Source organism: Lissotriton vulgaris, chromosome 11 (genome assembly GCF_964263255.1).
Source record: "Lissotriton vulgaris chromosome 11, aLisVul1.2, whole genome shotgun sequence".
Taxonomy (NCBI): Eukaryota; Metazoa; Chordata; class Amphibia; order Caudata; family Salamandridae; genus Lissotriton; species Lissotriton vulgaris.
Window position 1 is genome coordinate 441,937,232 of NC_141699.1, and position 15,961 is coordinate 441,953,192.

Below are 15,961 nucleotides of genomic sequence, written 5' to 3' on the forward strand. Positions count from 1 at the left end.
CAGACCTCTGGGCGAACCGCTAGGGCCTGTGGTCCGTCCGGACTACCCGGAAACTAACGTATACTGGGTTGCCCTTAATAATATCCCAGTACCGCTAAACTGAATCAGAAATGGTAAAGAATAAACATCGGAACCTCTGAACTGTGGTGGAAAATTTCGTTAAAACGGGAAAGTACCTCCATGACCCTCAGCTCATCGATCTATCTATTTCTGCTGGTGGCTTGACGTCGCTGTCGTAAGAGAAATTGTGAGCAGTGAAACCAATTGGCGCTGAGTACGCCGGTGCTCGTTAGTCAGTGCATGCTGATGCTGCGCGCTTTTGTTTGTGCCCCAAGTGGTTATAGTCTAGCATGAATCACGAAAAACAGCCTCTGCTTGTTAAGTCAATATCGTAAGATGCTTGAAGTTAGCCACATATATAATTTCCAATCGAAAGCTTGATGTGCACGTGACTATTAGTGACTTTCTCTGATGTTCGTTCCAATGTCAGTCAGTCGGTCAAGATCTTTATTCGGTTATTCAAACAGCATCAACCATAAAAGCACAAGAATAAAAGACACAATAAAACTTGAAGTGCAAATATTAAATGAACAACCCAAGTATAAAAACACTTATTAATAACAACCATCACAGTTGGGCGAATGTAATAATAACTACAGTACTAAACAATTAACCCTCTATGCTATTTCTAAATTTTAGGGCAGATTTTAGAAAACCAATCGCAAATAGTGTACTTTCGGGGTTTAACAATTGCAGGTAACAGAGCGCTGGTCTAACCTGGGTAAAATTCAGTTTTTTTAGAAGGGGCTTTAAATAAAACCTCTGAGGTAAATCATAAAAAGGACAGATAAATAAAAAGTGCACCAGATCCTGCGGAGACTCATTGTCGCAGCCGCAGGGAGGTAGGACTTGGCCTCGGTGAGAACCCTTTGGAACGGTTAACATGAGGTGGTAATGGTCCAGTCGGAACCTAGTTAACAGGTATCGATCAAAGCCTGATATCGGCCAGGATAGATAAGGCTCCATGTAAAGTGTAGTCTTCAAGATGACATATTTCCGAACACTAGGTTTATTTAGTTCCACCTCTTCGCGATGTATATGTTGTGAGCAACAGAAAGTTTTCCTCACAAACTCTACATCAGCAAGCCTAATAGAATCAGGATTTAGAAAGAGTTCTGAGTGCCCATACCAAAGAAACAGTCTTTCAAATATTTTAGCCACGGGATTTTGAGCATATTATCCAAGGATAAGGCTTCTCTCAAGAGTAAGTTGTTTAAGGTCAAATCTTCACTAAGCCAACATTTTAACCAGCAAAATATTGGCCGTAGTGCTAGGGTATCACTTATGAAGGGAGTACCAGTTTCTTCATGCACTATTAGGTTGGAAGTCCCCCTCGGGACCCCCAACAATTGTTTCAGGATATTATTCTCTGCCACCACAATATTGTTAGCTGCCACATACCCCCAGAGTTCGCTACCATAGCTACCTATTGCCACACTCTTTGCCTGATAGATCTTTAATAGTGCAGGAATAGGGCATTTGTCCATTTTCCTGGCAAAATAAAAAATAGAAGCGTTAGCCCGGGTTATCTCCCCCCTTTTCCTCTGGAGTGAAGGGCTTCATTTTAACTGATCGTCAAACAGGACGCCCAAATACGAGAAGGTGCTTGTTGTAGGAGTTTTCTCCTCGTTCACCCGAAATGTGAACGGCTTCTTGATGCGCTGCCCAACCTGCATTACGAAGGATTTAGAGTTATTAATAGATAAGTCGCGGGCTTTCATAAAACTGTGGAAAGCATCTAGTAGGGTTTGGAGACCTCTTGCGGTCCTAGCCAACAAAACGGCTTCGTCCACATATAATAAAACAGGCAAACCCTGCCGACCAATATAGGGGTAATCAGCACCAGTATTCAATAAAAACTCCTCCGAGTTGTTAATATATAAATTGAAGAGAAAGGGGGCCAGAATGCAGCCCTACCTGACACCCCTGTGGACACTGAAGTCCCCGGACACCCCAAGGTCCTGCGAATACCTCATGTTAGCCCTAGTATCCTGATGCAAATCCACCAGGAGGTTGACCAAATTGGGCTCCACCCCCATGGCACCCATGGCCTCCCAGAGCTTTCCCCGATTAACACAGTCGAAAGCTGAGGCGAGGTCCATGAATGCCATGTGGATGGAGCCCTGCCGCGCTAGGGTGTACTTTCCCAGGACCAGATATAAGTTGAGACACTGTGCTATTGTGGAGTGACCAGGCCGGAATCCATATTGAATTTGGGAGATTACCCCATGTTCTTCCGCCCAGGTAGTTAGTCTGTTCAGAATTACTCCACCCACTACTTTAACCACAGAGTCAATTAAAGATATCGGCCTTTAGCAGGAAGTACTATTTCGGTCCCCTTTCTTAAATACTGGTAATATCGTGGATGTCCCCCAGGACCTAGGGCAACCGTGTTCTGCAGCTGCGTTAAGCACAGAGGTAAGGACTGGTGCCCAGAGAGATACCCTTGATTTAAATAAATCAGGGGGCATACCGTCGGGACCTGGCGCTTTGTTACTTGACAACCCCATGATGCCTTTCTCGACCTCACTAATGGTAAAAAGTGGTAGACTTACTCTTTGTTCGCCTCTATCAAATTCTGACTTTGGAGTATTACTGTTAAAAATAAGACTAAAATGGGATACCCATTCGTCTTCTGTAATATTAGTGCCAACTGAGGTGTCGCCTACCGTGTCACATAAAGGTTTATTTATGATGCCCCAGAATTTTTCACTGTTTCCGAGGCTGTTGGGATCTAACAAATCTTGCCAAATATTATCCCTCACTTCTGCCCTGCGCTTAGCCAAGGCCTTTTTGTAAGACAGGTGTGATGCCCTAACCAGTATAGGGTCCCTAGGGCTTAGCTTCAGGGCCGCCTTTAATTCACGACCAGCTTTTGAGCAGGAATGGTCAAACAATTTGGGGTCCCTACGAACAGGGCCCGACGATGGTATAGTTAGCATTTCGCCTACTTTTGATACAACACCATCGAATGCAAGAAGGATGTCTGGGGGGAGAGATAAGGAGGACGCGCACAATGATAACTCGGTAGCACAAGATTTATGAATCTTGTCATAAAGTTGGTCCGAGTTCACCTTGGCCCATTTAAGGCGGCGCCTACCATCCGTACATTAAGGACACCACAATTAGGCATCTTTTCCCATTACTTTAGAAGGTTACCACACAGTGAAATACAGACTGGATTATGATCACTGAGCGCTTTCTCCTGAATTTTAAATCCTAATATAGTTGTATAAAGGCCACTAGAGAGAAGAATATGGTCAATAAAAGATCCCTCCGAGTAACCTTTAAATGTAGGAACTAGTTGGAAACTACATTCAACCACCAGTGACATGGCAGAGATTAGGCCAAATTCATTCATGAGTTGGTTCAAAATGTCCACCCGACCAGAGTGTTCAAAGTGAAGGCCCCCCATCCTGTGACAACCCAATGATCCAAGTGCAGTGTTCTTAGGGTTCCCACAAGGGTGTACATTAAAATCCCCCATAATGAGAATACGATGGAAGAGGCTCTCGCAGTGGAGCCTCACAAAGTTGTCCAAATCAACAAGCCTACACTCACCTCTTAGGTTTACGGCGTTATAGAAGTTAATCAGGGATACCATTTCCTTCCCTCTTTTCCCCGTCACTGCTTGAATATCAGTGTTACGAGTAGGTATTTGTTTGACGGTGCACATCAAGGCTAAATCAATGTACACAGCCAATCCCCCTTCAGCTCTGCCACTTCGTGACGGCTCTGCCGGTACAAATAAGCTTTTATATCCTTCTATAAATATGTCGCTCTCCACCAACCAGGTCTCTTGCAGGCATATCACCGAAAACGATTTTATAAAAGCTAACCAAGCCGGATCTTTAACCTTTCCTGTCAGCCCAGCGATATTCCAAGAGATAACATTATAAGCCGAAGCCTTGTTTTTGGCTGGAAACGGGGCTTGGGCTCCCGACATATTCCCTAACAGGTCAAAATTATTAGCTATGATGCTGACCCTCACAGGTGATAAGGGGGCACAGGATGTTTGGCTTCATCATGCCTCAGTCTCTCCCTCATGTTGTACAATTCTCCCACTGTCAGTAGCTCCTGCAGGGTTGTCACCTGGATGAAAAAGTCAATCAACCATTTCTAGTCCGCTATACCTGTTTTGTATGGGTATTTGACTGGGTGTGTGTGGTTGCACATGCCAGCCCCCGGCCCCCCTCCCTCTGCCACGATGCCTTACTAAAGTCCAGTCCCCTTCCATGTCTAAATGGTGGGGCACGGGGTAAAAATAAGTCAGTTGGAGAGATTGAATCAATGACCCATTACTATGGTGTATCCAGTTACAAATATGACCCACTGTACGAGGGTCTCTAAAGTTCACAAGCACACAATCGCCTTGTATATTTTTCGGCCTATGCCCTACCCAGGGTACCCAACGCACCATCAGGATTTCACAGGAGACAATACGGGGAAGTGGTCTGTTTCTATTAAGCCAATCCACTGCTTTATTTTTCAGGGACATAAATGATTCCTTATTCGGATCGCTTAGCTCAGGTACCCTAGTTAAAACTTCCGTATACGGGCTTGACTCTGATGGTAAATCAATTCTTAGCTTCCTAGAGGGCACTGAGTCTGATACATCCCGGGGGGTTTCAATAAGCTTAACAGCATCCGCCCCTATAGTTGTAATTACAGGTAATATCGCAGGAGGGGACAGCTTAGTTATAGATACATTTAATGTGGGTGGGGCTAAGGATGAAGTAATAGCATGCAACACATCCCCCCTGTACAGAATTCTGTGTAACATTAACCAAAGACATCCCAGATAACTTAATATTGTCCGCAATTTTCAGTGTTGCATCCTCGATCTTGGCTAATCGAAGCTCAATTTGTAGGAGCCTATCTTCAAATGATTTAAAATAAGATTTTAGTAAAGAACCAAGTTTGGCGAGATCTAAATCCTCTGGTGCCAGAGCCATACCATCAGGTGTAGACACATAAAGAGTAGGTACAGGTGGCGTTGGAGGCCCAATTGTCTCTGATTGATTCACAATCACAGTGCCCAGACCCGTTGATGATGAATTGCTATTACAAGCTTGTTTGGCCAGTTTGGGCTTTCTGCCTCCAACAACATCGTTTGCCCCTCGCTTCCTCTTTGGTATTGCTCCCTCTCGCCTCCCTCGCATCTGCCTGGTGTTTGGTCTCTCAGGTGAACCATAGTTAGACACTATAGTCGTATCTGCAGCTATGGTTAATTGAAGCTGATCAGCTAATAAGGTGAAATCCTGGGCCTGCGAGGTAGGTGGGTTATGTACAGTCACAGGAGCGTCTATGATGTTTACTCGGGGTAGTGGCTCTGGGGTACGGGCATTAGCAAGATGTCCCATAGAGGATCTTTTCGCTAGGGCAACGATCTTGGGAAACCCGGCGCTCCATTAGGATGATCCCCTGATCGATGACAGTATTTGCCCGAATAATGAAACTGTCCAATGTCCCTGTTAAGTTCCAACTAGGATTCACACCCTTGCTTCTGCTTTTGCGTGCTGACATCCTACTGTACAAATGATCTACCAAGATGGTACTTACAGTTGAACTTAATGTCGTAGATGTACCGGGCGTCATGTGAAAGAGGAGTGGCCCGGTCCGGTCTCCAGCGGTCTCGAACGGGCTAAAACGGGCCCGCCCTAGGCCCGGGCTTCGCCCGGCTCGTCCCACGGTGCGCCGTTCAGGTGGTGATTATATGCACCTGGGCTGGGCTGGGCATTGCGGAAGGGTGTAACTTTGCCCTGTTGGTTTTTGGGCAATGTGGTCTGCCCTCTGCTCCTGCACACAGAGTCCCAAGTTACGAGCGTTTCCCACGGAGCGGGAAACACGAGAAGTGACGATATTGCTCTGTGGGGGTGCGTGGATCACCTCCAAGCCGTGGCCCCCGTTGCTGCTGCTTCAAACTCCAGGATCTTCACAAGGTATTTCCCGCGGTGCGCGGTTCAGGTGGTGATTATATGCACCTGGGCTGGGCTGGGCATTGCGGAAGGGTGTAACTTTGCCCCGTTGGTTTTTGGGCAATGTGGTCCGCCCTCTGCTCCTGCACACAGAGTCCCAAGTTACGAGTGTTTCCCGCGGATCGGGAAACGCGAGAAGTGACAATATTGCTCTGTGGGGGGTGCGTGGATCACCTCCAAGCCGTGGCCCCCGTTGCTGCTGCTTTAAACTCCAGGATCTGCACAAGGTATTTTTCCAATGACCATGTTACCAAATACTGTTTGTATTAACATTGCAGACCAGTTTTACAATATGCAGAGTTCCTGATCACCCTAGCGTTTACATTATGCAAGGTGCTGATGAGTAAATATTAAACAATAATAAACAATGGCATCAGGCTACTACGGAGCCTGCACAAATTATGATCAGTCCATGTACAAGGTTATTTAACTCAAATCTGTAAATGTGTTGTGCTTCAAAAAATGTTTGACTTAAACATGATGCTAGTGGTCTGTGTGCAAGGTGGAATATTGCTGGATTTGTGGGGTGTCGTAGGAGAACTGGGTATAGGCTAATGTGAGTATCGGTTAACGGAGCCCTAAACATGGAATATAATGTTGGATATGGTTAAAAGGCTAAATATGACCGTGCCTGCAGTCTGAGCCCTGCTTGAATGTGTGTTCCCTACTATAAATTAAAAACCACAAATTAAGTGACATTTGAACTGTTGCTCTGTTCTTTAATGAAAACAGGATAATTCCAATTTCTCATTTAAACCTTTCGGAGTAGTAGTATACAGATGTGTAATCCAGTGAGTTTCTCGTTAATCAATCATTTAATCAATCATAGCATTTGCAAAGCGCTACTCACCTGTGAGGGTCTCAAGGCGCTGGGGGGGGGGGGGGGAGGTGCTGCTACAGCTCTAAAAGCCAGGTCTTGAGGTGTCTCCTGAAGGTGAGGTGGTCCTGGGTCAGTCGAAGTTGGACAGGGAGGGAGTTCCACGTCTTGGCGGCCATGTAGGAGAACGATCTTCCTCCGGTGATGGTTCTGCGAATCCGTGGGAGGGTGGCGAGGGCCAGGCTGGTGGAGCGGAGCTGGCGGGACGGAGTGTAGAACGTGAGGTGCCTGTTGAGGTAGTCGGGCCTATGTCGCAGAGAGCCTTGTGTGCGTGGGTGAGGAGCCTGAACGTGATTCTCTTGCTGACTGGAAGCCAGAGCAGGTCTCCCAGGTGGGCGGATATGTGGCTGTGGCGAGTGATGTCGAGTATGAGGCGAGCTGAGGCGTTCTGTATGTGCTGGAGTCTTCTCTGAAGTTTTTGCTGTGGTTCCTGCGTAGAGGGCGTTCCCGTAGTCCAACCGGCTGGTGACGAGGGCTTGGGTGACGGTTCTTCTTGTTTCGATGGGGATCCATCTGAATATCTACCCTGCTGCTCAACCAGGATGAGTGTTGGATGTGTGGTGATGTCATGGAATGCTTGGTTGCTTGGTTACGTGTGGAGTGCCAGTTGGTGGATGCAGGCTGAGCAGGATGGAGGTTTCTCCTGGTGGGGCTACCATTTAACATCACATCTTCCTTCTACTTACTTGGAACTGGATTAATAAACTACATTTTTGGAACGTACTATTTGGCTACATTTGGACCTATTTTACCTACAACATTTTGGCAACGATTTGAATTACGAACCTCTGTGTTTGGGAATATAATCTACATTTGAAACTACGGAGAAACCTGGACCTCTTTACAAAGAAAACTTATAATGGACTGTACTACTTGAAACTACTAAAGAGTTTTTTGTTAAGAACTTTAAGCCTGGAGGAAACTATCGCTCCCACGAGCCCCACCAGCGTCTTTTGCCAACTTGAAAGCCTGTCAGGAGCGTTTGACCTTCTTTTCATCAGCGGATTTGATCAATTTAAATACTATTTTTTTTCCTGTTTGCTGTGAGATACTATAATTCAATTGAGGACTGTGGTACAAGGATTTGCTAAGTTTTTTTTGCCTCAGAGTCTTCTATCTTGTACTTCATTCTGCCAACAGTGTGTTGTGATGTTTAGCTTCAATGTTGCCAGCAACAGCGTATGCTGCTATTACAGAGCCCAAAAGCTAGTCGCTGCTTTGCTTCGCCAGAGAGTCTTTTAAAGGTACCGTTTTAAATCTTCCACGCGAGTGCTCTCACCTTGTCTTCCTTTGGAGCGCGTGTAACACTTCAGTTGCACATGAAGCTGTCCTGGATCTCAAGTAGTGCAACTGTTGGCTGTAGCGCGTTGGGGCCTGCCGGCACAATGTGCACAGCAGAGTGGGACATTGGTGGCCGAGATGGCCATGTTCAAATGTACAGCCAAGTTCTAGTGTACGGCCAAGTTATTCTAGTGTACGGCTGAGTTAAAGTTAAAATGTAATGTCGTACTTAATTTCCTTACTGCCGTTAACATGTTGATGCAGCTATAGTGTGATGCTATGAATAATTCTTATACATCCGAGAAGGATACTTTAGTTGGTAATGGTCTGTGGTTAATTCCTTGGCTTGATGTGAATAAAAGTAGTCTTTTTATTCACATTACTCTAGGCAATTTCCACAGACCATTTCCAAAGAAAGGTATCCTTCTTGGATATATAAGAATTATTCACAGCATCACACTTTAGCTGCATCACATGTCAACGGCAGTAAAGAAATTAGGTACAATATTACACTTTAACTTTAACTCGACCGTACACAACTTGGCCATACATTTACACTTTACACTTTAACTTTTAGACTCGGCCGTACACTAGAACATGGCTGTACATTTGAACTGTCATACAGTGCTGGTCGTCCGCGCATGCCAAGGAATCCTGCAGTGTCATGGATCTTATTCGTGCTGGAGCCAGTTATAACGCTGTTCTTGTGAGACGCTTGTGAGCAGGGCTAGACATGCATGCTAGTGCAGTGACCCTTCCAGCGCAGCGTGAAGTACGTGCCACCATCTTGGGTTTGGCGCCAGCACCTGTTCTTTTTGATTTCACTCTCTATTTCCTTTTGCGTTACATTTGTTGGATTCATCAACCATTTTTTTTTCTCACAGGAACGTTTGGCTGTTACTCTCTTTGAACTTTGTGACTCTTTAAAAGCTGCCTTTTTCAACTTTTTGGTGAGTTCATGGCTAAGAGCGTGTTGAATTATATTTGAAAAATAAATACATTTTTAGGACTTGGTGGGTTGCAGTCCATTGTGCATTGTGTTTTTGCCTTGTGATTTATTAGTGGGTATTTGGAATATGATTGTCAGGTTTACAGCACAGTTGTGTGTTACACAATTGACTGTTTCAGAGTTTTTTACATACTGGGCCCGATGTAGGTAAACTCCAATTTACCACTTCTTAAATACCGAATCATACCGATTCGGTATTTAAGAAGTGGTAAATTGGAGGGGGGGAGATGTGGGTATTTCAGAATCGGTAAATACCGAATCTGTAAGATTCGGTATTTACCGATTCTGTAAATACCGAATCGGTATCCCCCATTGATTCCTATGGGCCTTGAAGCCCATAGGAATCAATGTGCGTTACCGAATCGGTATTTACCGATTCGGTAATTACCGATTTCTGCAAGGGTGCAGGGGGTGTCACTTTGACACCCTCTAGCACCCCCAATACTGGCTTGTGTGCGATGTGGCACACAGACATGCCCTAAGGGCATGTCTGTCTGTCACATGGCATAGGTGTGCACGCACACATGTGCATGCACACCTGGATGCAATACCGAATCGGACAAAAAAAGGTCCCCACGTCTCAAAAGGACAAATACTGGTCGGAAACGGCCAAATTCTGCCGTTTCCGACCGGTATTGGCCACCTACATCGGGCCCACTGTGTTTTGCCGGAGACATTTTTTCCTTGTCAGGTGTACATGAGAGTATATGTGATTGATGTTAGTTTGCCTGAGACATTTTTTCTTGCCAGGTGTGCGATGCAGTTTCTGCATTATACGGGTCACTGCTTTAGAGTTTTTTACGTACTGTGTTTTGCCTGAGACATTCGTCTTATCAGGTGTACAGCGTTGTTTTGTTGCCCTATAGGGTTGCCTTCCCTAGTATTATATTGTGGTTTGCCTGAGACACTTTCGTTTTATCAGGTGTAGGTGTTTTGTTGAACTATGGGGTTGTTTGCTTTAGTAGCTACGGTGTACTGTGTGCATTGCCGGTGACGTTAAGACATGCTTGTTGCATAGTTTCCATGAGTGGCTGAGACGTCAGGTGTGCAAGAGTGTTACGTATGTGTATTGCCGGTGACGTTTAGTCGTGTCTGTTGCATAGTTTGCTTGAGTGCCTGAGACGTCAGGTGTACAAGATTGTTACGTATGTTGCCTTTATACATTAGTTCATGTCACACGTACAATATTGGGTGTGGCGTACTTCCTTCTCTTCTCTTTTGAGAGTAGGGGATGCATGAATATTCAAGGTTATTCTTTTAATGATTCAGTGATGCTTCAGAATTCATTGTTTTATCAATTCATTCAATGCTTTATTGCATTTTTGGAAATTTTAAAATGATGTCTATTGTGTGATGATGCTAATATATTAGTAACTGTTGCTTTCTTTTATCTTTCTGTATTTCCAATTTGTTGAACTTACATTCTGCATTTTTTACATGCAATGTTCTGTGCCTTTATTGTTTATTTTGGATAAGTCTATCTTTGTTCATGCTTTTACATTTTCTTAGTGTAAGGAAAGGGACTATGTGTTGACTTTACTGTCGCCTCTCCTTCCTTTCACTTATATCTTCCCTGCTGCTCAACCAGGAGTGTTGGATGTGTGGTGATGTCATGGAATGCTTGGTTGCTTGGTTACGTGTGGAGTGCCAGTTGCGTGCATGTTGATGGCCTGACTGGCATTTTGCTGCTTCTGTGACTGAATCCAGATATATAATACAAACATTAAGATTACCTACAGCAATATAGGGCTATTGCCTTTGTCAATGGCCTTTAGCTGCATAAGATACGTAAGCGAAGGATTTTTTGCATATAATATTTAAAACACTTCCGTTCTCAAATGATGAGAATGAAAAAGTACTTAAGGAGTCTCTTTAAAGTTACCTCAAAGGCAGAGTTTTTTCTACCCTGAGGGTGAGGGCAAAAATGGAATCCCGATAGAGACTCGTTTGGGCGCCTGCTTTTTATAACTGCCGGTGCTGAGCACCGGCAAGACCGGCCCACTTAAAGCCCTGCCCATCCCTCTTTCAGACACTCCATCCTCTTTTCCCTGGAATCTCTGAAATTCGCAACTTCGGACAGAAAGCTTCAAATTCTCTCCAGTCCATACATAAACATGGATGTCTTTATTACTAACAGAGCCTCCACAAAAAATTCCAGAGTAGTCATAAGATTTGCCCACCCACACTATTTAATGCAGCTAAAATACTCATTAGCATTCAACAGGCTGGACTACTGAATTAATGTACTAGCATGCGACCTCTTCTATACCACTAAAAATGGTCCTAATTCTTGCTATCCAACCTCTATAGAACTTACCTAGCTATGACAGCAGCAGGATGGCTGGTTCAACGTCACAAAAAGGGTCAATGGAGACCTGTTAGTGCAGGAGTCAGGCACTATACTCTCTTTTCCAAAGCATGGTGCTTCTCTGTCAAGCTGAGCAAAGGTCATCCTGACAGGCACTTTTCTTAGGGTCAGGCAGCCAGGCGGATTGCATGAACTAATGCTCAGGTGCCTGGCAGCCTGAGCCAAGGTTTCTCCTGCCGAAGATTTTACAGCCCTGAAGGCAGTGATATCAGCAGCCCAGGAAAGCTTTTTCAGTACTGTAGAAGAAAACTCACCCTGATGACAAAAAGGAGCCTCACATAGAACCTCAGCCTTAGGCGCTATAGGTTAATGGGTATCTGTATGTGCACGTGTGAAAGCTTGTGAATGATTAGGTGGTTGTAAGTGCACGTGTGTTTGCTTGTGAATAAATGGGTGTATTTGCACAGGTATGCTTGCGAATGGATAGGTGTGAGTATGTGCACTTGTGTTTGCTTAAGGATGCTCAAGGAAGGTTGGAAGTGAGCTTGTGCATTTAAGCTTGTCCTACTACTATTTTAATTAACCAGCCTCCACTAAACATGACCATATGAAAACCAGTAACACTTGTATTCAAATCAGTAAAAAAAAGTTTTAAAATGCAATAGATCTCGCTATTGGCGTTATAAATAGCAATGCCTTTTATTTATGTGTTGGTTTTTAAAACAGATAAATAAAAGGCGTTATCATTTACAATGACAATAGCTTAAACTCTCGCAAATACGAGACCTACTGCATTGCAAATATTTGTTTTACAAGTGCTTAATCGTATTTATAGAGATTTGGTTGCATACATGGGGAGTCTGCATGACTTCAATGTGCTATCTATTTAGGCGACAGCAAATTAATCTTTTAAAATAATAAGGTATCTCACTCATGGCTCTAAATACCTTTTGAAATAGAAATTCAAAGATTTGAGTGACACTTTCCTATTAACAGAAAATTATTGGAATGCATTAGAAAAGTCCACTGATGCAATGTCCTCCATCCTAGGGTTTATAAGTGTAAGGGGGGTTCTGCCCTTGTTTTCTCCTGTGAATTTAGCATTACCAAAAACAAATCAGAAGATTTTGCATTACCGCCAAACTGAAAGTCATTCCTCAATTTCATTATGACGCCGGTTTCTGGATATCACATTTCCAATGATATCATTCGTTAGAAACTATTTAGAGAGCCATTGAGGTTCGTGAAATAACTATTTTCTTCCTATTTTATGTCCTCTTTCTCAAAAAGCACTTGGTTTGCTGCAGAATCACAAAAGAGCATCACTGAACGCTTATCAGGAAAGCCTGAGCAACAGGCCCTTTACTGACATCCCCATAAAGGATGAAGATATGAGCACAAAAAACAAGATGGAAAAAAGTCTCGAGTGGGCGAAGAAGCACTGAGGGGAGATGAGAAGAGCTGGAAGAAATATAAATAGAAATGTAGCTATATAGGGTCGGCAACTGTCACATCCTGGAAAATCAAGTGCTATAAAATGAGCTCACAGACACTGCACATGAAGTGAGAACACAAGTTTAGGATACTTACGCCTGGCAGGCTCCTCTTCTATGAACCTTCACCATTTCTTCGGATTTATGATTATAAATGAAAGCCCACAGCTTGTTCATTGTATGAGGATACAATGAGGATTTAAATGAGTGTTAGTGATAACAGTGACGAGATCATAAATAGCGATAATAATAGTATTAATAATAATTGGCATTATGCATGGTGCTTTATTCATTGTTTTACAGATATCATATGCCACTGTCACACAAACCAACCAAACTCATTTTATTGCGTTTGGAAGGTTCAACAGCAAAGTAAACTCACTTGAATTCGACCAAGCATCACAGGTCAGGCAGATAGTTGCATTAACTCACGTAGCTTTGCTTCTATTTGAAACATCTCTAAAATTATGCAGCTCTCCACCCCCGAAAAGGTCTCTCTACAAGAGAAAACGGTATTGTTTCTGCGCCTGCATTGAATTTGATACTTCGGTAGGAGAAGATGCTCTTTGTAGATTCTTCTTTGGCAGATTTGATAATAATTAACCAAAATCCAGAAAAGTGGACCTCTAGCTGATGTCCATTAGGATGAGCTGTGATCCAGGCACTGATTTTGCCAACTCTGAGCCCATGGGTCAAAAAGGCAGTGCCAGGGGTCACAGCTGCGACCCATGGTTACCTCTAAATGGCATCCATGGAGAGTTTGATTTAGAGTGTAGCAGAATTGTCTTTCATCACGAATGTGGCAGTTGTCCCAAATGGTGTTTCATCGCCCAAACTCTAAATAAGGCCTAGGATTTCTCATCCCCTCACTTGAAAGCATTGAACTGGCTACCCTATGAGGCGAGAATTCAACTAAAGATAGCATGTATCACTCATAGAGCGCTTCACCACAATACTCCTGGATACCTATCCAAGAAAATTGAGCTGTCAGGAGGCAACAGACCAGCTAGGAGTGCCAAGGAGTTGTTGCTGCGTCCAGCCATCTTTAGAAAGAAAAAAACTTATGACAGAGCGTTCTCAGGAGCTGCCCCTAGAATCTGGAACTCACTCCCTCCAAGCATCAGGAAGAACCCTAATACCTTAACTTTTAAGCGAGAAGCGAAGAGCTTCCTAATGAGTAAATACCTTACATAGAGAAGTTAATGGATCACTTTGGGATCTAATTCTGTCCTCAAACAAAACACTCACGTCATCAGAAAGAGAAGGATCGACGTGAATTAGATGAAAGATAAACTATGGATCGAAACGGACAGACTTTCCTGGTGATTAAACTGTATACCAACTGCTACCTCATCGCAAAGTGAATGTATATAGTTATCTCACATCCCGAAACCATATAACCTCCTACCTCATTTGTTTGTCGAAATCGACAGATGTTAGTGTTGCATGCTTTATAGCTGCTGCGTATTGTAAAAGAATAATTCGAATGGAAGTTAGTTACTTAAATGTTAGTATTGCATGCTTTATAGTTACTGCGTAGTGTAAAAGAATACCATGAATGGAAGCTAGTTACTTAAGCACTCTCCAAAGCTATATAATTATCTACCTCATATCTATATGTTATTTAATGGTTATCATCTTGTTAATATTTTTATCATACTGTTATGTGAAGCGCTCTGATACCCACGGGTCTTGTTCACGCTATATAAAACCTTTCAATAAATAATAAATAAATAAATATTAAAAAACAGCTTATCCTCTAAAGCCCAGAACTTCGTTCAAATAACCCACTTCTCCATGTTTCTACAGAAGGATAGACTTTTGTTCATCTCATCAGTGTGATCTTTAACAATCTCTACAAAGAGCTCTTCAAAAAATGTCACCATGTCTAGAAGACATCTCTGATGGAATCTGCAACACCCCCAGGTAGTCATTGCCTTTGAACAAACAGCTCTTTGCAATGCAGTATATTTCTGGCCAGTATTCATAATGAGAACGTGAAAATATATGACCCAGAATGTAAAGCATCTATAGGCAGAAGGTAAGGACTGGTAGGAGATATCACACATAACATGTAGAATCATGGATACCATGAGTCACACCTGACTCACAACATTTAAGATCAAAACAGTCTGTAGGCCACACTAACAAGTTTGAATTAGTTTGCATTGCTTATTAACTGAACATGGCATAATGTACCATAGCTATAGCATTGATTCACAATCGTAGCAATATATAAAATGTTCTGTATATTCACACAACATGAGGGGGTAAAACTGTTGAAGATGGGTTCTCTGGCTACAAATTAAAGATGACCCAAGCCTCCTTAGTGAACTAGCCTCCAAAGTATGAGTTCTCGTGAGATGGCAGCGCACACCAGGAGCAGTGTGTGCAGGTTAGAGCAGTAGGGAGGTGGGGCTGGGTTGGTGAGGGATTCGACAGATGATCATGTGGGAAGACTAAATAAATAAATAATTTTGCCTTGTCGTCGTCTGTCCAAATTCCCTCCCACCCGGCCCTACAGCCCAACCGCTCTTACCTGCATGGGCTGCAGCACGCAATATAAGATGGCTGTTGCGCTCTAACTGTCGTACATACCTGCACAGTGACAAGACTTTACCAAGGTGACACCACAATGCATTTTTGACAAGGGACGTCCTTCTTCACATCAGAGGACTCTGGGGTGAGGTTTTTACTGTGGTGTTTTTGATGAATGAGGAACAGGAGAGGCTTATCTGCCATTTCTCTTCACCCTCTACCTTGATCCAGCCTGCTTTCCTCAGTCCTCAGAGGAGTGATGAAGAGGCGGGCTTTTCAGCTGTGACCACCTCCCTCTTTCTAGCTAGTACACCTCCCTCTTAAAGGGGTCTTTGAAACAATATTATTGCCTGAAAACTCTTTCTCTTTCACCATGTTAAAGGGGCAATTACTTCCTGTAAGGAATTGCTACAGCTG